Genomic DNA, 26004 nt, shown 5'->3' on the forward strand with positions numbered 1-26004 from the left:
TTGAGATCTGTTTGTAAATCCGACTGGCAGGCGACGTCATTGTATTGCGCACACAGCTTGACGCCATCCGCGTACATAAGCACTCTGGAGTTAGTCAAGACTTTGGGCAGGTCATTTATGAACAATGTAAACAATAAGGGTCCCAAATGGCTTCCTTGCGGGACACCAGATGTAACCCTTAGAATATTGGATAAATTATTCTTAAAGAGGACCTTTTGCGTCCTGCCATTCAAATAACTAGAGATCCAATTAAGAAGATCACTTGGAAAACCAATTGAATCGAGTTTTCTAACGAGGAGAGAATGATTAACAGAGTCAAATGCTTTACTATAATCAGTATAGATTACATCTGTCTGACAATTATTATGGAAGCCCTTTATAATATAGGAAGAGAGCTCCAAAAGATTTGTTGTTGTTGATCTTCGCTTAATAAAACCATGTTGACATGGAGAAATAACCGATCTACAAAGGTGCTGTAAATGAGGGGTGATAATATTTTCAAATAATTTTGGGATGGCCGACAACTTAGAGATTCCTCTATAATTGCTGGCATCCAATTTGCTACCTTTTTTGTGGAGAGGAATAATAAACGATTCCTTCCAAATAATGGGAAAGTGGGAGGTTTCTAAGGACAAGGTAAACAATTTCAGAAGGGGATAGCACAGGGCGTCGGCACAATACCTGAGCACACAGCCAGGAATTCCGTCGGGACCTGGCGAATAAACTGGCTTGACACGATGAAGATCTAAAAGGAGAGAGCTTTCGTTTAGGCTAGGACAGAAAATTAAGTTCGATTTGGGTATGTCGTAGGAATAAGTCTGGTATATATACGAAGAGCTAGAATAGGTTGTTTTAAAAAACTGCGAAAAAAAAACGGCTATTGCCTGATCATTATTTGCGGTAGTATTTTCAAATGAAAGCGAGGAAGGATTTGTTTTAGGTTTACGTTTCGTGTTAACGAAATTATAAAACTGTTTTGGGTCCTGTGAGAACTGGGCCCTACAACGAGTTAAATAGTTTTTATAACACTGCGCGTTCAGCACGGTAAAGTTTGACCGTGCTGAAAAATAAGATGAAAGGGCAGATTGAGAACCGGTGAATTTAAATTTAGCATACAGTCTAGATTTTTTATTTTTAAGTCGGCTCAACTCTTTAGTAAACCACGGCGGTTTATTCGAGCTTGGCGGATAATATAACGGAACACATTCAGTAAAAAATGAATTCAAAGCACTGTAAAAAATATCCACGGCAACTGCCATGTCAGTGCACATATATAGATTGGACCAATTGAACTCGTTTATAAAATTATTCAGCCGTTCAAAGTCCGTCTTGCGAAAACATAGGACTTTATTGGCTGGACGGTCAGAAATATTCTGTGCGATAAAGTCATGTTGTGTAGGTGTATAGAGAGTATTGGTGGAATTATTTGAGCACCAAATAGCACCAGGGATATTATAATCTCCTAGGACTACCAACTGGTCTCTATCCAAAAGTTTACCTGAAACCATCTGAATTGCGGAAAGGTGATTCCAATAAACAGGAAGTTCCGACAATGGAGGTATGTGGGAACAAGTATTAAATTTTAAGAAATTAAAATAAAGTCTTGGCACATGTCTACATGTCTGATTTTCTACTATTGGACTTAAACATTTAGTATTTATAGTTTTTGCATTACTTATAAAAAAAAAGAAAAAAAAATTCAAGCACAAAAACAAATGTAAGCAAGCTAATATCAAAACAGCCCAGTCGGACTTTGTTTCATGCGGTGAGCGATTCTGGATAGAAAAGTGTGTCGAGCAGGGGTGGCCTTACGCATGGTCCCCAGTTCAGCAAAGCGGCAAGCGCGGCATTTATGTACATGAATCGAACGCTGCTCCGTTGAATGTAGAATTCTGTGCTGATTTCTCAGGAAGGTATTTCCCTTTTGGGATATTTATTTTAACACGAAGTGCGCCGACAAAAAAAACGAAGTACTCCGCAATTATTTTACGTTCTGCTTTTCAAACTACGTAGAATTCCTCTGAATGAAAATCGAAAATATCTTGATATTTGTCTTTGTCGTCGCAAGGTGATCGTGGCACGTAGCTCAGGGTTTAGAACATCCGCCTTCCAAAGAGGCTAGCGCGAGTTCAAAGCCCGCGTCAGGCAAACTTATTTTTAATTTATTTTGAATTTGTTAGTTCAATGAACTTTCTTTTAAAAGCTGTTGTTTCAGTTAAAGATCGACCAACAACAATAAATAAAATCAATCACTGTGGTTAAATAATATAACAACATTATATTACATAAAAAGTACACAAGCTTTTGAAAATATAGTACTAAGTTCATATTAATAGGATTCTATTCCCTAGATATTTTCAGATTTTCATTTAGCTGAATTCTACGTAGTTTGAAAAGCAAAACGTAAAATAATTGCACTTCGTGTTAAAAAAAAAAATTTCCCGAAAGGGAAATACCTTCCTGAGAAATCAGTACAGAATTCTACATTCAACGGAATTCATGTACATGAATGCCGCGCTTGCCGCTTTGCAGAACTGGGGACCGTGCATAGGGCCACCCCTCAAAATAGTTTTTTAAACGGTTTTATTTAGCTCAACCCGTTTGTTTTATTTATTCTTAGGTCAAATTTAGTAATTCAAATTTCACCCTCTTCCGATTTATCTGAAATTTTGTATACACTTTGGATTTTGGTGAAAATACAATTATGTTTATTCATTATCATTATAAATTCAAGATGGCCGCCGCTAAAAAATGGCGGATAACTTAGGTTTTATCAATCCCATCAACTTGGGTATCAAATGAAAGGTCTCAACAAGTAGAATACAATTTACTATGCAAAATTTAAATCTAAGATGGCCGCCGCTACCAAATGGCTGATATCAATTGTTTATCAATCCCACCAATATGATTATCAAATAAAAGGGCTTGACAAGAAGAATACAGTGCACTATACATCCTCAATATTTAAGAAGGGCACAGCCACTAAATCGCGTATAATAATAAGATTTAAATTTAGAAATTGAATCTGTAATTTAGGTATCTGATTAATCCAGCCTGAATCCACCATCCAAGTCAACATTTTGCATCGTGTTGAGGACTGTGTGGCGTTAGGGTAGGTAAATATGATACGTCGTTAGCGGTACACTACCCAAGTTAAGGTGAAAGGTTAAAACGCGCCGAGAACTGTATGACATTAGGGTGGATAAAAATGATATGTCGTTAGCGTTTTCCCCTCAAGACTCAGGAGCATCTTGTTGTACATAGCCTTGTATCACTAAGCAAGAAATACATAGAGAATTCAAGCAGTACAAAAAGTACTATCACAAAAACGGCTGAGCCTGGAACCCCAAAGCACCCGAACGATATGTCTAGAACCCCAGAGTGCGTTCGGCTGAGCAAGAAAGCAAGAAAATAGTAAGTAATTTCCTCACCGTCCGCGGGCCAACTGCCTAACGACGAATTAAACGATTCTTCTATCGCACATTAAGTCGATAATTTGTAGACAATTGACGTGCCCCACGGTTTTATTTTAGTCTTGTCTATGCATATGTTTATAATTCCCACGACTGTATCTATTTTATTTTTTATTTTTTGGTTTTTAGTACATTTAACTTAAACATTGCAATGTATGTTTAATATAAAACCGTTTGACTTAAACATTTTTTTTCCTTTTTTTTATTTTCTATTCAGAATCGCTCACCGCATGAAGCAAAGTCCGACTGGGAATACATGTGTGAGATCAGCTGTTTATGCTGCAGTTCTCGCCTTCTCACAAATATTCACGCACACATACGCGCCTCTATCATCGACCTCACATTCACGAGAAGAGCAATTTCCTACTCTGCCAAATGGGAGGTTAGCGACGCCCGCAGGCAGCTGACTCGTGCACTCGGCTCTCCACGAGCTCTGGAATGTTGCGAGGCCTTCAGAATTGCGAGGAAGGCTCTCAAGGTGGCCATTAAAGGCGCAAAGAGGGACTGTTTCCTGCAGCTCTGCGACGAGGCGGAGGACGACCCCTGGGGCGGAGCGTACCGGATGGTGGTCAAGGGCCTGAGAGCTGGCGGCACAGCTCCGTGGGACCCCGAGGAGCTGGATGGCATCATGCGAGCGCTGTTCCCGAGTGGAGCTCCGGTGACCGTGGAGCCGAGCACGGACCGCCACCCCAAAGTCGCCCGCGAAGTCTCGGAAGAGGAGGTGATCCGGTTGGGAAGGAGCGTGCGCCACAAGAAGGCGCCGCGGACGGATGCTATACCCAACAGGGCTCTAAAAATATCCATCGCGCTTCACCCGAGGGAGTTCGCCACCATGTACTCCAAGTGCGTGGAGGGAATCTTTCCTGAGAGGTGGAAAAGGCAGCAGCTACTGCTGCACTCCAAGCCAGGCAAGCCGCCGGGGGAGCCATCCTCCTATAGGCCGATCTGCCTGACCGACACCACTGGCAAGGTGTACGAGAAAATCGTGGCAGCCAGACTGGCTGCTGCCATCGAGGGTCCGGAGGTGTTTTTCCGAGCCAGTTCGGTTTCCGGGGAGGGAAATCCACGCTCGATGCCATTGAGATGGTCAAGGTCATAGCCCGTTCGGCCATTGCGGGCAAGAGGTGGAAAGGCGGCTCCAAGACTTACTGTCTTGTGGTAACGCTGGACATAAGGAACGCCTTCAACACCGCGGACTGGAACCGAACATTGGAGTCCCTCGTCGCCCTTAATATCCCAGGGTACTTACTAAAAATAGTAAGGAGCTACTTTAGTGAGAGAGTGCTCTCAGTGGCGTCAGCTATGGGTTCCAGAGCATACGAAGTCTCAGCCGGAGTCCCCCAGGGCTCAGTTTTGGGACCCCTGCTCTGGAACACCATGTACGACGGGATTCTGCGACTCCCAATGCCCAGTGGCACTACTGTTGTCGGGTTCGCCGACGACGTGGCAGTGGTCGAGTTGACGAACGAAGCGATCGAGGCATGGCTTACGAGCGCTGGCCTGGAACTAGCGGCGCACAAGACAGAGGCAGTTTTGATCTCGAGCAGGAAAACGGTGGAAACGGCCGAGATCCTGGTCGGTGGAGGATTAGATTACAGAGGGCGATTAAATACCTCGGCGTCCTATTCGATACACGGCTGTCATTCAGGGAGCACCTGGAGTATGCACAGAGAAAGGCCAGTGGGACGGAAGGTAGTCTCGCCCGCATACTGCTCAACACAAGAGGGCCCAAGCAGATCACCAGGAAGCTGCTGACGAGCGTCGTAACTTCCCAGATTCTGTATGCGGCGCCGGTGTGGGCAGAAGCAGCCGAGACGAAGTCCTACATGCGGGGTGTAGAGCCCACTTACAGACTGTGCGCTGTTAGGGTGGCAAGCAGTTTCAGGACGGTCTCGGACGACGCCGTTCTGGTGATAGCCGGCATGGTCCCCCTGAAGGAGCTGGTCCGCGAGAAGGAGAGACTCGGTGTGCGCTGCGAGGACACAAAGGACCAGGAGGCTGAGCTAGGGCCTAGGCGAAAATCGCGGCCAGAAGAAGGAGCTATGAGAGCTGGCAGGCAAAGTGGGACGCCTCGTCCAAAGGGCGATGGACGCACAGGCTGATCCCCAACATAGAGGTATGGATGGAGCGGAAGCATGGGCTGGTGGATTTCTACCTGACCCAGGTATTGGATATAATGGCTGCTTCCGTAGCTACTTCAAGAGGTTCGGCCATGACGATGAGGATGGTTGCCCAGATTGCGGATCTGGAGTTGCTGAGGATGTGCACCACGTAGCGTTCGAGTGCCGCCGATTCGACGATGAGAGGGCCACCCTGGAGGAGGGAGCAGAGATCAGGGTGGACACGCTGGTGCCGCTGATGATGGATGTGGGAAGCGACTGCGGCTTTCTCTGCTAAAGTGCTGAAGGCTCTTAGAGTGCTGGAGAGGGGTAGAAGGGAGCGGAAGGGCTAAGAGGCCTACAATTGTGCGAAGCATTGCTTTGCGGTCGTACCGCACAATATGGGCTCTTGCCCCGTTCCTAGTTATAAGCATTTATGTTAATTTAGGTGTTTGTTCCAATCTAACATAACATGAATAAAGTCGAAGATAAAAAAAAACACATACGCACTTTCTTGATCTTGCGTTTACTCAAGATTGCAAACGGATTCTATTTTTAGATTTTTACGCTCTCAACTTTGTCATATTGTAAAACGAATGTATGGTCGTAAGGCAGCTTATAAACTATATAGTCTTTGGCATTGATCACCTCAAAAACTTTTAAAGATTTACAAAGATTAGCTTCAGAACGACTGCGACATACTCTGAACAAGTGGGAGGATAGAGAGGAGAAAAAGGCCGACATGGTTTCTAGGATTTCCTCCACTGGCCATTGGGTGATAGGTAGTTGGGTCTGCCATATAGCATCAGCTCCTGAAGCTGCTAGAAGAAAAACGCTGACTTATAAGCAAAGAGATCGTAAAAATCAGAAATTACTGACAATATGTTGCACTTGGTCGGACGCTTTAAAATAAGTATCATAACTAAAACAAGAATGCGGCAATCCAGGGCCGACGTTTGAATACCATGCCATTGAACTATTAGAAAACAGCAAAGTCGTCTGATTTAAAAAAAAAGATGGGGAGTTCACCATACCAACAATAAGTTTATGTAGAAAGACGACTTTGATGTTTTAAATAAAGGTAAATAAAATCATTTTAGACGGAGTGAGTTTGATGGCAAATTACTAGACTAGTTCCAATTCACATATCGAAGAGCAGTTAATAGGGCTTCAGAACCGACTCTTTTATTTATTTTTATACCCTTGCAGGGTATTATATTTTTAATCAGAAGTTTGCAACGCAGTGAAGGAGGCACCTCCGACTATATAAAGTATATATATTCTTGATCAGGACCAAAAGCCGAGTCGATCTAGCCATGTCCGTCTGTCCGTTTCTACGCAAACTAGTCTCTCAGTTTTAAAGCTATCTGAATGAAACTTTGCAGTTAGTCTTCTATATACTCTCACTCATATATATGTCGGAACGGGCCGGATCGGACGACTATATCATATAGCTCCCATAGGAATGATCGGAAAATTTTTACAACAAAAATTATAACATTTTCATTTTTCGACAGATTTTCATCAAATTTGAAATATAGCTGTTTCATATTATTCTACAATTTTGTGTACAATTTTATGAAAATCGGACTAATATATCATATAGCTCCCATAGGAACGATCGAGAAATTTGAGAGAAATGAGAATGGCGGTGGCTGTTGTCGGAAGACTGACAATCGCGGTGGCGATAACATTTTTAGTTTTCAACAGAATTTAGTCAAATTTGAGATATAGCCATTTCATATTATTCTACAATTTTGTGTACAATTTTACGAAAATTGGACGACTATATCATATAGCTCCTATAGGAACGATCGAGAAATTTATTCAATTAAACAGTATAACATTTTCAGTTTTCAACAGATTTTCATCAAATTTGATACATAGCCATTTTATAAGAAATAAAAGAAGTTAATAAAATTAAAGATTATAACTTCTTCAGTTTTCACCAGATTTTCATCAAATATCATTTTATTTTAATCTAAATTTTGTGTAAAGTTATAAAAAAAAACCGGACTACTATATAACGAACGATCAAAAAATTAATACAATTAAAAATTATAACGTTTTCAGTTTTCAGCAGATTTTTATTAAATTTGAAATATAGCCATTTTATATCAGTCTTAAATTTTGTTGCAAATTTTATGAAAATCGGACGACTATATCACATAGGTGCCATACAAACGATCGTTAGATGTGGAGCAAAAATGCAAATCTGTGAATGTAAAACTGAAAATATAATATGTATAGGTGAATGAAATGAGAGCAGGTATTACTTCATTGTTTTTTTTTTTTTAACATTAATATATATATTTTATATTGTATGGAAGGAATCCAGGAAGTCATCGAAGTTCTATCTGCAAGGGTATATAAACTTCGGCGTGCCGAAGTTATTCTCCTTTCTTGTTTATTATTACTATTTACCAGAAAACTGGTAAGAAAGGTAGTGGTGTATGGTTTGTTTAACTCCTTGGCCGAACTTTTTATCAAGGCTTTTCAGTCTCCGCCCTTGAATTATCTACAGTATAAGAAAGTTTGCTTTCAAAATATAATTCCAATCAAACAATTAACCAAGATAATTGGCACTTCGCATTTAAACTCAAACAAGTTTTTAGAACACGATAAGTTTATTTTATTACGGTCGGATTACAGTCAGAAGTGCGAAGAGGGCAAAAGTAAAAAATTCCATAGTTTTCTGCGTACATTAAGGGGATAAAAATCGATTTTTATAATCATAAGTACACCATCTGTCCGTTTGTACGCAAACTAATCTCTCAGTTTTAAAGCTATCTGAATGAAACTTGGTAGTTAGTCTTCTATATACTCTCACTCGTATATATGTCGGAACGGGCCAGATCGGACGACAATATCATATAGCTGCCATAGGAATGATCGGAAAATTTTGACAAAAAAATTTATCTTCCTTTCTTGGTAACAATCGTATGTATGGCATCTACATGATATAGGAGTTCGATTCTTCTAACATTTAACACAAAATTCTAGATTAATATATAATGGTTAAATATCAAATTTTATGAAAGTCAGGTGAGAACTAAATAAGGTAAAATTTGTATACCCTTGCAGGGTATTATAATTTCAGTCAGAAGTTTGCAACGCAGTGAAGGAGGCACCTCCGACCATATAAAGTATATATATTCTTGATCAGGATCAACAGCCGAGTCGATCTAGCCATGTCCGTCTTTCCGTCTGTCCGTTTCTACGCAAACTAGTCTCTCAGTTTTAAAGCTATCTGAATGAAACTTTGTAGTTAGCCCTCTATGTACTTTCACTCGTATATATGTCGGAGCGGGCCGGATCGGACGACAATATCATATAGCTGCCATAGGAATGATCGGAAAATGTTTACAAAAAATTACAACAACAGAATTTAATCAAATTTGAGATATTTCTAATATATATTATTTTACAATTTTGTGTAAAATTTTATGAAATCGGACTACTATATCATATAGCACCCATAGGAACGATCGAGAAATTAATAAAATTAAATATTATAACGTTTTCAGATTTCAGCAGATTTTCGTTAAATTTGACATATAGCCATTTTATATCAGTTTTATATTTTGTTTCAAATTTTATAAAAAATTTGGCGACTATATCACATAGGTGCCATACAAACGATCGTTAGATGTGGAGCAAAAATACAAATCTGTGAATGTAAAACTGCAATTATAATATATGTATAGGTGAATGAAAACAATGCAGATATTACTTCATTGTTTTTTAACACAAATATATATAATTTACATTGTATAGATTCCTAGTCATAGAAGTTCTAAATGCAAGGGTATATAAACTTTGACTACTATATCATATAGCTCCCATAGGTACGATCGAGAAATTAATATAATTAAAAAATATAACTTTTCCAGTTTTTAACAGATTTTCATGAAATTTGAGATATAACAATTTAATATTATTGTACAGTTTTGTGTAAAATTTTATGAAAATCGGACTTATATATATTATATAGCTCCCATAGGAACGATCGAGAAATTAATACAATTAAAAATTATAACGTTTTCAGTTTTTAACAGATTTTCATCAAATTTAAGTTATAGCCATTTTATATTAGTTGTTGGCTGAGATGATAATTTTGAAGTTTAGTGTTGTTAGTTTAGGGCGAAGGCGAGAGCGCAATAAAGCTCTCTTGCGCTCTTCGCGAATTCGCCTCGCCTTCGCCAACCTTAGCATAAGTTAGGCTAAGCTAAGAAATAGAGATTACTCGCATACTTTGAATTCGAAGCATCGTATCATTTTTTCGTCCGTGCCAAATTCTTGCCACCACATCTCGGTCTAGTTAAAATTTTAATTTTTAATAAACTAATTAAAAAAATTCATGGCACCCCCGGGTGGACAAGAATAAAATTGGCAACATAATTAAAAACAAAATAATAGTGACAGTGACACAGATATATATATAAACCATCAACAAGGGATCAACAAGTGCAGGAAAGTGGCAGCTGGAATTTATTTATATATGTATATATCGCCAATCAGAGGTATTTGTGCAAAAAATTGAAAGCGCGGGTAAAATAAATTAATTGTTTATTGTCTTGTGCTAAAATATTGCACCTCGCTTTCAATTCTTGGCACATACGTACATATTTATAGTAGAGCAACATTGCATGTTTTATTTATTCAATTATACATATATTGTCTAAAATTAACATATATACATACATAAAATTGAACCGCACTTGGACGCAACATTTATTTATGTTATTTATTGTATAATATTGCAATCACTGTCGCCCCCTCCCCTCCTCTCTCGTTAGAACTCGCTTTAATAGTTGGGAAGTTAATCCAAGCTTGCGCACCAATACATAAAGCCTTATATACTAGCAGCTGTAGCGGTGAACTTTTTCGTTTTCGCTTTCGCTTGTGTGCCGGTGCAGTCGTTGTTGTTGTTGGGCTCTCTTAGTTTGGCGCGCTTAGATTAGCGGACCGCCAAGTGACGCGCTACCCTGTTTTTGTCGGGTATACTCTTTTTCGGTCATCTGATTGGCGGACCGCCAAGTGACGCGCTACCCTGTATTTGTCGGGTATACACTTTTCGGCGTCACTTGCATCCACTATTAATATTTATACTGCGTGACTCGTTTTAATTAAATAAATTATTTGTCATTAGAAAAAAGATTTAATAGACTTTTCGAACAAAATAAAAATATTAATTTGTAATATTAATTAATTAATTATTAATATTAAATAATTATTAAATAAAAAAGAATATATATATATTTGTATTCTTTTAGTTGAGTGTTTAATTGATATTATTTTGATATTATTTATATTTGATTCGAAAGCTATAATTAATACTTTCGTCGTCTTTCTGATTTAAACAATAATTTTCGGCCATTATTATCATTCTTGGGAAAATTAATTTAATTAATTCGTAAAAATGAGCCAGGATACAAAAAATAAATCTGTTCTGAAGAAGTTAAAAAGCAAGCTCCAAAGTAGGGTCAGAACCATTCGCCGATTAAACGAGCGGCTGGAACAGGGTTCGATTCCGATTTTAGAAGAAGAATTGAAATGTCGACTCGAAAACTTAAATGCTTCAATTAACAAGGCAAATCAAATACAAGAACAGATAGAAGAAATAGATAGTGGCGATGAATATGGCGACGAGTTGGAAGAACTTAGCATCGTGACCAAGGCAAAATTAATGTCATTATTATCTGCCATTAGGACAGCAGCCAGCAGCGGAACTCCGGGATCAGTTGCAGTAGCACCAACTCGTGCGCGACTTCCGAATTTGGCATTGCCAAAATTTAGTGGAAATTATTCGGAATTTAAAAATTTTATTTGCCTCTTCGAAACTTTGGTTCATAAAGATGCCAGCATTCCAGTTATCGAAAAATTTAACCATTTAATTTCATGTCTCTCTGAAGCTTTAGGAACAATTAAAGCTTACCAAGTCACCGAGAGTAATTACGAAAAGGCGATGGCCAGTTTGATAAAGGTTTACGACAACGAATGCCTTATCTTTATGAATAATATTTCTACATTGTTTAGTCTTCCAAAAATATCGCATAAAATCCGCATCCTCCTTGAGAAATCTTATCGACACTGTTTCGTCGATTTACGGTTCTCTGCTATCGATAGGAGATGATAAAAAATTTCGAACGCAATGTTGATATATTTGGTATTAAATAGAGTTGACCCAGTGACCAAACAAAAATGGGAGGAACAGCTCGATTATGAGACATTGCCACTTTGGTCCGATTGTGAGAAAATGTTAAATCGCCGATACCAGCATTTATCGGCTAAAGAATCGAAGCTAATTTTCGTGTTCATCATCCAACAGCAAGCCTCAGCAAACTTATAGCTATTGCAATGCAGAAGATCATTCACTACAGAATTGCAGCCCGTTTGGGCGTCTCTCTGTAATGCAAAGGTTCGAGTTTGTCAAATCAGCCTCCTTATGCATCAATTGTCTGCGAAATGGCCATACTGTGTCAAAATGCAAAGGAAAAAAGTGTACAGCATTCTGCTCCACAGATACACAGTGCCTGATAAAAGTTTAGCGTTGCCACCCCTTTAAGAGAATATTTCTCCTCCCTTTAATCAAGAGCAGCCTTCCACGTCACATGTTATGCATGCTACGTCATTGGACAGGGTAATCTTGGCTACGTCAATCGTAAGCGTGCGCACGAAAAGCGGTGAATACGTTTTAGCCCGAGCACTTCTGGACTCTGGGTCTCAAACGAATTTTAGAACAGAAAAATTAGCGAACCGCTTACAGATTCGTAGAGAGGAGTCGTGTATTAACTTACTTGGTATTGGCGAGTCCAATTCTCAAGTCAAGAAAAAGATACACACCGTGGTGAAGTCACGAATCAATAGGAGTGAGTTCTCGTTCGATTTCTGGATCTTGAAATCGATCACCGGTTATCATCCCGATCAATCGGTGAACGTCAACGATTGGAAGATCCCAAAGAACCTCCCATTAGCAGACCCCTACTTTTACAAGTCCCAAAAAATTGATATGCTAATCGGAGCCGAATCATTTTTCGAATTGCTAGCTGTTGGTCAAATTAAACAAGGTCTTGACTATCCAACTCTTTAAAAGACCCTCCTTGGTTGGGTTGTCTCGGGGAGATAAAAATCTGCAGTCCCGAAGCCAGTTGTGAATAGTTTCACTTGTAGTGAAGAATCGTTAGTGTCGATCGACACCACGCTACAGAAATTTTGGTCACTGGAGGAAATGCCAAATATAAAGAAAATTCTGTCGCCTGAGCACAAGTTATGTGAAGAGTACTACAGGAAGACTACTCAGGTATTGCCATCAGGTCGGTTTGAAGTAAGGCTGCCGTTTAAATCGGACCCTAAGCGGTTAGGCAATTCTTTTGAAGTTGCAAAACGGCGGTTTTTGTCACTTGAGAGAAGGTTGTCTAGAGATCCTGACTTAAAGACCATGTACTTGGAATTTATGGAAGAATATCTCGCCTTAGGTCATATGTCGACTACAGACAACAAAACTCCTTTCACTCCACATTATGTCATTCCCCATCAGTGTGTGTTGAGACCCCAGAGTACGTCAACAAAGTTGCGCGTTGTTTTCGATGCATCATGCAAAACATCGACTTAGGTGGCCTTAAATGACATCTTGATGGTGGGACCGACAATCCAAGAAGAGTTGTACTCCACTCTACTCCGCTTCCGGCTGCACAGGTATGCCCTGACTGCCGATGTAAAAAAGATCTATCGCCAAGTGATAGTTAACGAAGCGGATAGGCAGTTTCAACTCATAGTGTGGAGAAGAGACCCCTCTGAATCCTTGAGATTATACGAGCTCAACACCGTTACATATGGTACTGGACCAGCCCCTTTTCTTGCTATTCGGTGTTTAAAAAGGTAGAGTGAATCTGCGAAACTTTCATTACCTAGAGCTGCCGACGTAATTGGATCCGATTTTTACGTCGATTACATGCTAACTGGTGCTGCATGCGTAGAGGAGCTACGGACAAGTCTGAAGTGTCTCAGGTTCTTCAAACAGCAGGTTTTGATTTGACAAAGTGGATTTCAAACTCACCTGAGGCCACTGCCTATTTCGGAATCAGAGTTAACTAAGGCGTTAGGAATATCTTGGTTGCCTAGCGAAGATGCCTTCAAATTTAAAATTGACAATTCTGTCATGGGTCTCCGAGCGACAAAACTGAACATTTTATCGGTAACATCCAAGCTGTTTGACCCCCTCGGCTTATTAAGTCCCATTGTAATTAAAGGAAAGATCCTATTGCTGGAACTGTGGCTTAAGAAGTTAGACTGGGATGAGTCAATTCCGCTGCATTTAGAAACTGCATGGAATATGCTAAAAAACACCTTGTCTCAATTGGATAAGATAGCTATTCCTCGGTTTGTGCATACTGATCCGATGTCACCGGTGCAATTACATGCCTTTGCCGACGCATCCATGAGAGCCTATGGAGCTTGCGTCTACATTCGTAGCAAATCTGCTGAAGGTTACAAATTATCGTTGTTGACTTCAAAGTCGAAAGTAGCGCCGCTCAAGACAAAAACGCTCCCAAGGCTTGAGTTATGTGCCGCTCACCTTCTCGCAGATCTCTGCCAGAGAATCAAACCGCTAATAAATGTCCCTATCGAACGAATCGTTTACTGGTCGGATTCGGAAGTCACTCTCCATTGGATCCGATCTCATCCATCGTCGTTGTCGGCATTCGTTTCGAACAGGGTTGCAGAGATTCAAGAATGGTCATGGGCATGTTCCAAGGAAGCAGAACCCAGCAGATATAGTGTCTAGAGGTTGTGACGTCAACGAAATTGGACAGTCGATCTGGTTCACGGGACCTCAGTTTCTGAAGGACGAGGAGGAGAACTGGCCCAAAAATGTTCATTTTGAACTGGATGAGGAAGTCTTGCGTCAGGAATCAAGAACGACTGTGGTCGGACTGACCGCTGCGGTGCAAACTTTCGATTTGCTAGACGTCATCGAGGGATTTTCGTCACACCTGAAACAGCTGAGAGTGTTCGCTTATATGTTCCGCTTTATAAGAAAATGTAAAGACAAGAGTATAGTTTTCGAAAAAACTCTGTCGCCGGCTGAATATACTGAAGCATTTAATAAGATCGTCGAAATAATTCAGAATCACGAGTATCAAATAGAAATAGTAAAAATTCGTAAAGGTTCCAAGGTCGGACCAAGTCTTCAGCGATTGAACCCATTCATCCATGAAGACGCCGGCACTTGGTGCAATTTTTCGTTGTTGCGAGTTGGGGGGCGACTAGCAAACGCTCCTATATCTTACGATACCAAGTTTCCCTTGCTGTTGACGAAACGCTCCCAATTTGTGCAGAGCTACGTCCGGCATCTGCACCACACAAATTTTCATGTCGGTCCTCGAGCACTTGTGAGCATCCTACGACAGCGTATTTGGACCATAAACGCTCAGGGACTCTGCAGTCAGACAGTTCGATCGTGTGTGCGCTGTTTTAAATACAAGCCCCGACTGATGACTCAATTTATGGGAAATCTTCCCGCAGAAAGACTCCGTGCTCGCCGCCCATTTGCAATATGTGGCGTTGATTTTTGTGGCCCTGTTTATACGACATTGAAAATACGAGGAAGGCCCCCATATAAGTCCTACATTGCCTTATTTGTTTGTTTTGCGTCCAAGGCGGTTCATTTAGAAATTGTTTCAGACCTAAGTACTGACTCTTTTTTATTGGCTTTTCAAAGGTTTATTGGTCGCCATTTTATATCAGTTTTATATTTTGTTTCAAATTTTATGAAAATCGGACGACTATATCACATAGGTGCCATACAAACGATCGTTAGCTGTGGAGCAAAAATACAAATCCGTGAATGTAAAACTGAAATTATAATATGTATAGGTGAATGAAAACAATGCAGATATTACTTCATTGTTTTTTAACGCAAATATATATAATTTACATTGTATAGATTCCTAGTCATAGAAGTTCTAACTGCAAGGGTATATAAACTTCGACTACTATATCATATAGCTCCCATAGGTACGATCGAGAAATTAATAAAATTAAAAATTATAACTTTTTTAGTTTTCAACAGATTTTCATCAAATTTGAGTTATAGCCATTTTATATTAGTCTTTAATTTTTCGTCAAATTTTATGAGAATCTGACGACTATATCACATAGGTGCCATACAAACAATCGTTAGATGTGGAGCAAAAATACAAATCTGTGAATGTAAAACTGCAATTATAATATGTATAGGTGACTGAAATGAAAGCATATATTACTTCATTGTTTTTTTTAACACAAATATATATAGTTTATATTGTATGGATTCCTAGTCATAGAAGTTCTAACTGCAAGTGTATATAAACTTCGACTACTATATCATATAGCTCCCATAGGTACGATCGAGAAAATAATAATATAAAAACTTATAACTTTTTCAGTTTTCAACAGATTTTCATCAAATTTGAGATATAGCCAATTTATATAAGTCTTAAATTTTGTGTCAAAATTTTACGAAAATCGGACGATTGTATCATATAGGTGCCATACAAACGATCGTTAGATGTAGAGGAAATTGCAAATCTGTGAATGTAAAACTGTAAATATAATTTGTATAGGTGAATGAAATGAAAGCAGGTACTACTTCATTGTTTTTTAACATAAATATATATAATTTATGTTGTATGGATTCCTAGTCATCTATGTTCTATCACCAAGGGTACATAAAATTCGGCGTGCCGAATTTATCTTCCTTTCTTGGTAACAATCGTATGTATGGCATCTACATGATATAGGAGTTCGATTCTTCTAACATTTAACACAAAATTCTAGATTAATATAATGGTTAAATATCAAATTTTATGAAAGTCAGGTGAGAACTAAATAAGGTAAAATTTCAGAAGTTTGCAACGCAGTGAAGGAGGCACCTCCGACCATATAAAGTATATATATTCTTGATCAGGATCAACAGCCGAGTCGATCTAGCCATGTCCGTCTGTCCGTCTGTCCGTTTCTACGCAAACTAGTCTCTCAGTTTTAAAGCTATCTGAATGAAACTTTGTAGTTAGCCCTCTATGTACTTTCACTCGTATATATGTCGGAACGGGCCGGATCGGACGACAATATCATATAGTTGCCATAGGAATGATCGGAAAATGTTGACAAAAAAAATTATAACATTTTCAGTTTTTAACAGAATTTGATCAAATTTGACATATAGCCATTTTATTATACTCTTCAATTTTATGAAAATCGGACTACTATATCATACAGCTCCTATAGGAACGATCGAGAAATGAATACAATTAAAAATTATAACTTTTTTAGTTTTCAACAGATTTTCATCAAATTTGAGGTATAGCCACTTTATATTAGTCTTAAATTTGGTGTGAAATTTAAAAAATCGGAAGACTATATCATATAGGTGCCATTCAAACGATCGTTAGACGTAGAGGAAAAATGCAAATCTGTGAATGTAAAACTGCAAATATAATATGTATAGGTAAATGAAATGAAAGCAGGTATTACTTCGTTGTTTTTTTAACGCAAATATGTATATATAATTTATATTGTATGGATTCCTAGTCATAGAAGTTCTATCTGCAAGGGTATATAAACTTCGGCGTGCCGAAGTTAGCTTCCTTTCTTGTTAATATAAATATATATATAATTAATTCTACTTTTAATATTAATGGTGGAATGCAACGGCTTACAAACTTCGGCGTGCGGAAGTTAGCTTCTTTTATTGGTATTTTTTGATTTCAGGTGTTTTGTGCTGTAATAAGGTGCATATAATAAGGAAAGAAAGCTCCATCTGTAATTTCCTTATTAATGAAACATTTATTCTTATTTACAATATTGTAAGAGTTTGCTTTCATGTTTGGGGCAGTGTTTTAATATAATAGTTATAATTCCCTCCTTTAACCTGGCAATAACAATTCGAGTATTTTTGTCTATAGAGATTCAGGACCAGATTTGCTACCATGCTGTACCATCCATTAGTAATTAATCAACGATTCATCAATAGTCAAATTGTTGATGAATTTAACATGGGCATGTCCTAGCCTGTCATTAACAATAATTCATCAACAATTAGTCAATGATTCATCAACATTAATCAACAATTCATCGATGATTCATCAACAATTCTTCAACAATTCATCAACAAATTCATCAACACTCATCAACGTCCGAGTCATGATACTGTCGACGACTGCCGACGAGACTAACGTCGTAACTGTATCGTGGGCAGAGCGTCGACTCGGTAGAAGCCGCAGTCAGCAGAGCGTCGGCTCGGTAGAAGTCCCAGTAGGCGCGTTGACGACTGTTGATGACAGTGGCCTATTAATGACATTTGGTACTGCAGGGTTTCGAATGAGAATTAACACTGACAAGGAAAAAACAGCACAACTTCAAACGAATATATGTAACATATAATCGTATATTTTGAGCAGCTGAACTTGAAATCTATTTTGATTTATTACCTAACATAACAGATTACAAAACAATAAGTCGCGTATTAGTAACTTCTTACTCGAAGTAATATAAAAAATGTGAATTATTTTTTTTTTATAAATATATTAATTAGTTAACTTAAATATTTTTTTAAAGCTAATTACTTAAGATTTTAAATTAGTCTGTGGAATCGAACTGGTTTTTAAAGACAAGTAATTCATTACATAGCCTTTTTAATTTAAAAATTATTTAAACATTTCTAAGTTAGTTTTAATTTTTTTTTTTTATGTTTTATAATTTAAAAACTCACCAAGTTTAAGTATAGTCTCGTATGTTTTATTTGGTTTAAGATTTTTTATAGATTTTAGTTGTATTTAAATTTAGATAGATAGATAGATTTTAGTTGTATTTAAATTTTCACATATAAAGCCAAAAACTCATGCACACAGTTCTAAGCCAATAGATATACTATTCTAGGTATATTTCACCTGCAACCAACAAAAATGTCATTTACTATTGTATAATCGCTGAGCTTAACAAAGCGACGACCTTCTTTTCGACTCTAAACCGAAGGGAATAAACGCAATTCCTTTAAGGTTCTCTGCTTATATATCGAAAATACCTCATGGTGGAGAAGCAACAGTATTCCATCATGCTGGTGAGTGTGCGTGGTTCCGCACCTATTATTGTGGGAGTGGGGCGGCCAGTGTATGTGTGAGATAATAAACAGAACCCATCTTGGGCTTAGTAATAACCTATGTGGGCTGGTAACTTTTGTTTCTTATCTTTTAATGTTTTGCGATTGTGTAGTGGTTTTGTTAAAGCCAACATATGCATTTTTTTCTAACAGTGTGTTATAAGTATCGATGTTTCTCCCAGTTCCACAGAAATACATTTTAGAAAAGTCTAATACTTTGAAAAAATATGAAAATTTGTTATTAGTTATTTTAATTAAAACAAAATGTGTTTAAAAATCCTAATATTAAATTTATGGTCTTAGCGTAGATCCGAGGATTTTACAATTTTGTTTAATATTAGGACTACACCGCAGTAAAGTTTTTTTTACTAGTTAATAAAAAAATTTTACAAATTTATGTTAAGGCATATGGACTTATAAGTTATTTTTACATAAATTTATAGCAAAAATATTAAATTTTCGTAATATAGGTATATATCACATGTCTCATAAAACATTTTAAAATATACTCAGCCGCATATAGAGATATGCAGATATGTACGCAGAGGCGTACACGCCAAACAAATTTTAAATTCAAGCTTTAAACACAAATTGTTTACTTAATTATAAACATTTTAGAAATTTTTTTTCTTACATACTCTTTACTTTCTATTAAAAGATAAAAATCAGTTGCGAGTACCTTCACAGAGTTCAGATCTTAACCCAAAAGAGCATTTGTGGCATCTCTTGGAGCGGAAGATCCGGAAACATACAATAACGTCGAAAAAAATGCTTAAGGATGTCATTGTGGGGAAAGGATCAAAATTACGGGCGAGGAGCCAAAAAATCTTGTGGATTCCATGCGGAGACGCCTTACGGAGGTTGTACCCAAAAATGGATACCATACCAGATATTAAAATAAGTATATTATTAAATTAAAATATTTTTTTGTTAGCTGTACGCAGAATTTTGCGGGGACATTTTTTTAAGTGTTAAGTTTAAAATTAAAAATAAAATATAAAGCATTGTTTCATAATTTTAAAAACAATATGTTATTGAAGACAGTTAAATAAAAAGTATGTTAGAAAAATTTTCTAAAATGTTAATAATTAAGTGAACAATTTGTGTTTAAAGTTTGAATTTGAAATTTTTTGGGGAGTACGCAGAGATATGCGGTTGAGTGCATTTCAATGCAAAGTCCAAGAAGTGCATAAGTTCTGTTTAAAACATTTCTACTACACGTTTTGTTTTGATTATTTTTGTTAAAGATAGTAGTATTGATTTTCGAACTTTTAAATCTTTGTTGAAATAAAGAAATAAAAAAAAAACGATGCTATACCTAATAGCCAGTTATTGTTTCTGTCGCGTGCGACATTGAGCATTTTTTATTAGTGAATCTTAAGTATTTGTTCTGTGAGCATCTAATTTTGTGTCGAAACAGATATTTTTAATATAAAAAAAACAAGAAAGGAAGCTACCTTCGGCACGCAGAAGTTTATATACCCTTGCAGATAGAACTTCGATGACTAGGAATTAATACAATATAAATTATATATAAATATGGTAAAAAATAATGTACTAATGCCTGCTGTTATTTCTTTAACCTATACATATTATATTTTGAGTTTTACATTCACAAGATTGTATTTTCCTCTATATCTAATGATCGTTTGTGTGGCTGCTAGTAGTATTCTGACTTTCATAAAATTTTGAACAACATTGTAGAATAATATAAATTGGCTATATCTTAAATTTAATAAAAATCTGTTGAAAACTGAAAAAGTGATAATTATTTTCGAAAAAACTTTCTGATTGTTCCTATGGCAGCTATATGATGTAGTCGACCGATCCGGCCATCTCGTTCCGACATACATATATAAGAGTGAGTGAGTTTTATTCAAATAGCTTTAAAACGGAGAAACTAGTTTACGCAGAAACGGACCGACGAACAGGAAATATATGTATGTACATACTTTATATGGTCGGAGATGACTCCTTCACTGCTTTGTAAACTTCTGACTATACCCTGCAAAGGGTATATAAATTGCTTAATATAAGCCCAGAGTGATTTAATTTTTTTTTTTTTTTTTTTTTAAGTTTGTCGCAACAAGATAAGTAAACGTTTTTTATGAATTTTGTTTAAACCATTTTTATTTTATGTTGATGAATGAAGTCACTGAAAAATTTAAACGCAGACGATGGAGAAAAAACACAACAGAATTATAAAACAAAAATGTTATTATAAGTTTGCTAAAAAATTGATATTATACAAATACATAAGCCAAAAATTTTTTTTTATGTTTGCAACTGGTGCAACTGCAATGATACAATTTAAGTTTGGCAATTTAATTTCTCATATAAGATAAATATATATATTTTTTTTTTAACTTTATTGAATATATTTTGTTAAGTCTAAAATGAATTTCAAAAATTAAAAAAATAGGTTTTATTCATTAGGAAAAAATTTAATGAATCATTTCTAACTTTCCTAAAAAGTAAAAAATAAACAACCCAAGACGTACGGCGGCATAAAAGCTAACCAAGCTATAAGTTAAACATTTATTAAAATTAAAATAAAGTCTTGACACATGTTTTTACACCCTTGCAGGGTATTATAATTTCAAACAGAAGTTTGCAACGCAGTGAGGAAGGCACCTCCGACCCTATAAAGTAAATATATTCTTGATCAGGATCAACAGCCGAGTCGATCTAGCCATGTCCGTCTGTCCGTCTGTCCTTCTGTCCTTCTGTCCGTCTGTCCTTCTGCCCGTCTGTCCGTTTCTACGCAAGCTAGTCTCTCAGTTTTAAAGCTTTCTGAATGAAACTTTGTAGTTAGCCTTCTATATACTCTCACTCGTCTATAAGTCGGAACGGGCCGGATCGGACGACTATGTCATATAGCTGCCATAGGAATGATCGGAAAATTTTTACAAAAAAAAATTATAACATTTTCAGTTTTCAACAGAAGTTTGAGATATAGCCATTTTATTATACTCTAAAATTTTGTGTAAAATTTTATGAAAATCGGACAACTATATCATATAGCTCCTATATAAACGATCGAGAAATTAATAAAAAAAAAATTATAACTTTTTCAGTTTTCAACAGATTTTCATCAAATTTGAGGTATAGGCATTTAATATTAGTCTTAAAATTAAAATGAAAATTAATGAAAATTGGACGATCATATCACATAGGTGCCATACAAACGATCGTATGATGTAGAGGAAAAATGAAAATCTGTGAATATTAAACTGCAAATATAATATGTATAGATGAATGGAATGAAAGCAGGTATTACTTCTATGATTTTTAACACAAATAATATTTTAACGAAAACCGTCAAATTCGAAGAGATCGCGATATTTGTAACCGTTGGCATCGCGAGAAACCGCGAAATCTCTTATATGAGAGCTTTTGACAGCTAGGATGCCTAGTCTCTCTAAGCGCTCTCGATTTCCCTCTCTTCTTCTTACGCACGTGTCCGGAAAAGCACGCATCTCTGATCACCAATAAAGGAAAGCTAAGAAATAACCACCTTTCCACATGGGGCCAAGTGTAGATTTGGACGAGTGAGTGGGTCAGACCGGGTTCTAGGCAGCCACACCTATTAAAAAGTTCCGCTCGGCTTTCTGCCCGTGGCCCAACAACAACCACGACAGAAATTCATTACATTGGTGCCAGGTGTGGGGTCTCTAGGGCTTGCGAAAACCATGACCTATGAAAATGACTAAGAATTCCGCTCGCCACCGCCGAAGGTCGTAAACAAGGAGAGCTGCGAGATGGAGTCGCAGCGATGGACGCCGTGGATCGAGCCGTTGACCGCTCGTTCCGGCGAATGGACCGAAAAGTGGACGCGTTGGATCGGTCGCTTCACCTTAAACTGGAGCAGAAGTTTGAGCAAATGTGGGCGACTTTTGAGAGGACTATGCTGAGTGACCGTTCTGGAAGCAACGGCGGCCAGCCGGCCCGCCGTCGTGGTAGCATGCCGCCAGCCGGGAGCGATCGCCATTCCGCGAGCACCCCGCGTGTAGGTGGGCATCGAACGTGGACCCCGGACAGGCGCGGCAGGTGTTTAATAGAGGGATGGATACCGGGCCAGGTGCAGCACCAATCTCTGCGCCGCCTACAGCGTGCGACCTTACCTCACATTGGGGAATTTTGGAGGTGTGGGACGCAGAACTACTGCCCACCTTCAACGGCACCCGTCCCTGGCCGGAATTTCAGCGCCTTTTAGACGACATGGCCGAGGAATACCACTGGTCAGAGAGGAAGAGGTGCAGGAAGCTGTATACAAGCCTTCGAGGGTGCGCCCAGCGCTTTCACGCCACCCTTCCAGAGGCCACACTCCGCTCGTATGACGCCGTAACCGCTGCTATGCGCGAATATTTCACGGTCAGCAAGCATGCCGGCTATCACGCCTTTCATAATCGTATGCAAGGACCACGAGAGCCCTTCGAGGACTTCGCAATGGAGCTGGAGCGTTTGGGAAGATGTGTTCTGGGCGAGTTACCGCCCGCGACTTATAACAGCATCATAGTGCACCTAGTGAACCTTAGCGCACAGGAATACCTGCTACCCGCGCAGGTGGAGCCCGTGGAACCCATGTCCACCTCGATCCCAGAAGTAGATGGGGCCGGAGCAGCCTCTCACGCAGAGGTGCCCCAGGACTTTCCGGCCCACTTACACCCAAAATGAACAGCACTGATCGTCCGCTTCCCTAGGGTGTTTGCCAGACGATGACTCGGGACATACCGATTTAACCCGAACGAGGTAGAGCAGCTCGTCACCGACATGAAGACTAGAGGCATAATTCGGCGGTCTACCAGCCCATGGGCCTCGCCGTTTGTCCTAGTAAAGAAAAAGGACGGTTCCACACTGTTCTGTGTACATTATCGACGTCTGAACGACGTCACCGTCAAGGATTCATACCCCCTACCGGGGATGGACGACATCCTAGCCACTATGCACGGAGCCTGCTGGTTCTCTACCATGGACCTCCAGAGCGGCTACTGGCAGGTGGAGATGGACGAGGACTCTAGACCTAAGACCGCGTTTACGTGTGACGCTGGTCTATTCGAATTCAACGTAATGCCGTTTGGCTTGACCAACGCGCCAGCCACCTTTGAGCGATTGATGGACGGATTATTCTCCGGTTCTACACGGAAATTCACCCTGGTTTACCTTGACGACATAATCGTACACTCTCGTACCGCCGAGCAACACCTGGACCACTTGCAGCAAGTCTTCGAAAGATTGCAGAGCGTAGGGCTGAAGCTGAGCCCCAACAAGTGTCATTTCTTTCGGACCGAGGTTAACTATCTGGGCAATAGTGTTAGCCGCAAGGGCTTAAGAACGTGCCCAGAGAAGGTTCGAAAAGTTGTCGATTGGCCACCACCTCGAAACAAAAAGGAAGTGCGTTCCTTTGTGGGGCTATGTTCTTATTATCGGAAGTTTATTCCGGACTTAGCCACAATTGCGCGCCCTTTACACGACCTAACGGAAGCTAAGCGCTCCTTCACATGGTCAACAGCTGCTCACGGCGCCTTCGAGGCGCTCAAAATCAAACTAACCACGCCCCCGGTGCTAACGTTTCCCGCTCCCGATGGGATATTCATTGTGGATGCCGACGCGTCAAACCATGGTGCCGGGGCGGATCTCGGTCAACGGCAAGACGGCCAGGAGCGTATATTACAGCAAGTCGTTTAGCGCTGCGGAGCGCAACTACTGTGTAACTGTCTTGGCTACGAAGCATTTCCACCACTACCTATATGGCCGGAGATTTCTACTGCGCACGAACCACTCGTGTCTCCGATGGCTGTTTAACTTCAGAGAGCCGGAAGGACAACTAGCTCGATGGATTGAAAGACTCCAACAGGTACGACATGGACTTCCAGCACCACAGCGGAAAGCAACATGGAAATGCTGACACCTTATCTCGTCGACCCTGTGGCGACTGCCGTGAATGTACCAGGGCCGAGCAAATCGATGGCCACGAGATCCTCTTTCTACAGACTCAACCCATCGACATCGGTCGAAGCCAGGAAAAGGACCCCACTCTCACCTTGATTTTACAATGGGTAGGAAAGGGAGAGCGACCAGCAAAACCTACAACATGGAGTGAAAGCCCCGAAGTAAAACCTTATTGGCATTTATTCGAACAGCTCTTCATGTATAAAGGCCTGTTGATGATTACTACCATAACAGCAGGCCCAGCTCTGGTAGTTCCTCGCTCTCTTTAGGAAGGAGCCATTCGTAGCGCCCATAACTCCACGACTGGTGGACACTTTGGCATCAAGAAGACGGTTGCCAAGCTGAATAAACGCTACTTTTGGATCGGACAAACAGCCGACGTAGCCATTTGGTGCGCCCGCTGTACGGAGGGCAATGCCAGAAGAGGACCTACTCGTCGAACGGTAGGCCAACTGCATACCCAAAGTGCTCGGCGCTCCATTCGAGCGACTTGCGATCGACATACTGGGCCCGCTGCCCACTACCGCAATAGGAAACCGCTACATAGCTGTAGTGATGTTCTACTTCACCAAATGGCCGGAATGCATAGTGCTGCCCCATTAAACGGCTGAAACGGTAGCCCGAGCGCTCGTCCAAGAAGTCTTTTGCCGATTTGGTGTCCCCTTCATCCTTCACTCGGATCAAGGCCGAAACTTTGAGTCAGAAGTATTCCAAGCTTGCCTGCGCCTGCTTGATGTGGAAAAGACTCGTACTACGCCGTTGCACCCTCAATCGGATGGAATGGTTGAGAGGTTTAACCGAACTCTCCTAGACTATCTGTCGAAATTCGTTGCCGCAGATCAACGCGACTGGGACCAATTGTAGCCGCTAGCTCTGTGGGCCTATCGATCGGCCCCACATGAGGCGACTGGGTTCTCCCCGTCACTATTGACCCTGGGACGCGAACTCAGGCTACCAGGCGAATTGTTGTATAGGCGACCGTCTCCGAATACGGAAAGTTACCCAGCATTCGTGAACCAACTGCAAAACCGTCTCCGACAAACGCAGCAGCTCGGACGACAACATTTTTTGCGGCCGCCAATGTCAACAAGTCACGATATAACCTACGGTCGCACCCAGTGGAGTTCGTCGTTGGAGAAGAAGTATGGCTATACGCTCCTACTCGAAGGGTAGGACGATGCCCTAAGTTGCAGTCGGATTGGATTGGACCCACCACCGTCATCCGACGTCACTCTGACCTAGTGTACGAGATCCGCTTACCGAGGAAGCGTACCAGTAGGACCATTCATGTCAACCGCCTGTCACCATATCGGGACCCGAATCCCGAATTACTCGGCCA

This window comes from Drosophila serrata, unplaced genomic scaffold (genome assembly GCF_035046125.1).
Source record: "Drosophila serrata isolate PLE 108 unplaced genomic scaffold, ASM3504612v1 contig_274, whole genome shotgun sequence".
In the NCBI taxonomy this organism is placed as follows: Eukaryota; Metazoa; Arthropoda; class Insecta; order Diptera; family Drosophilidae; genus Drosophila; species Drosophila serrata.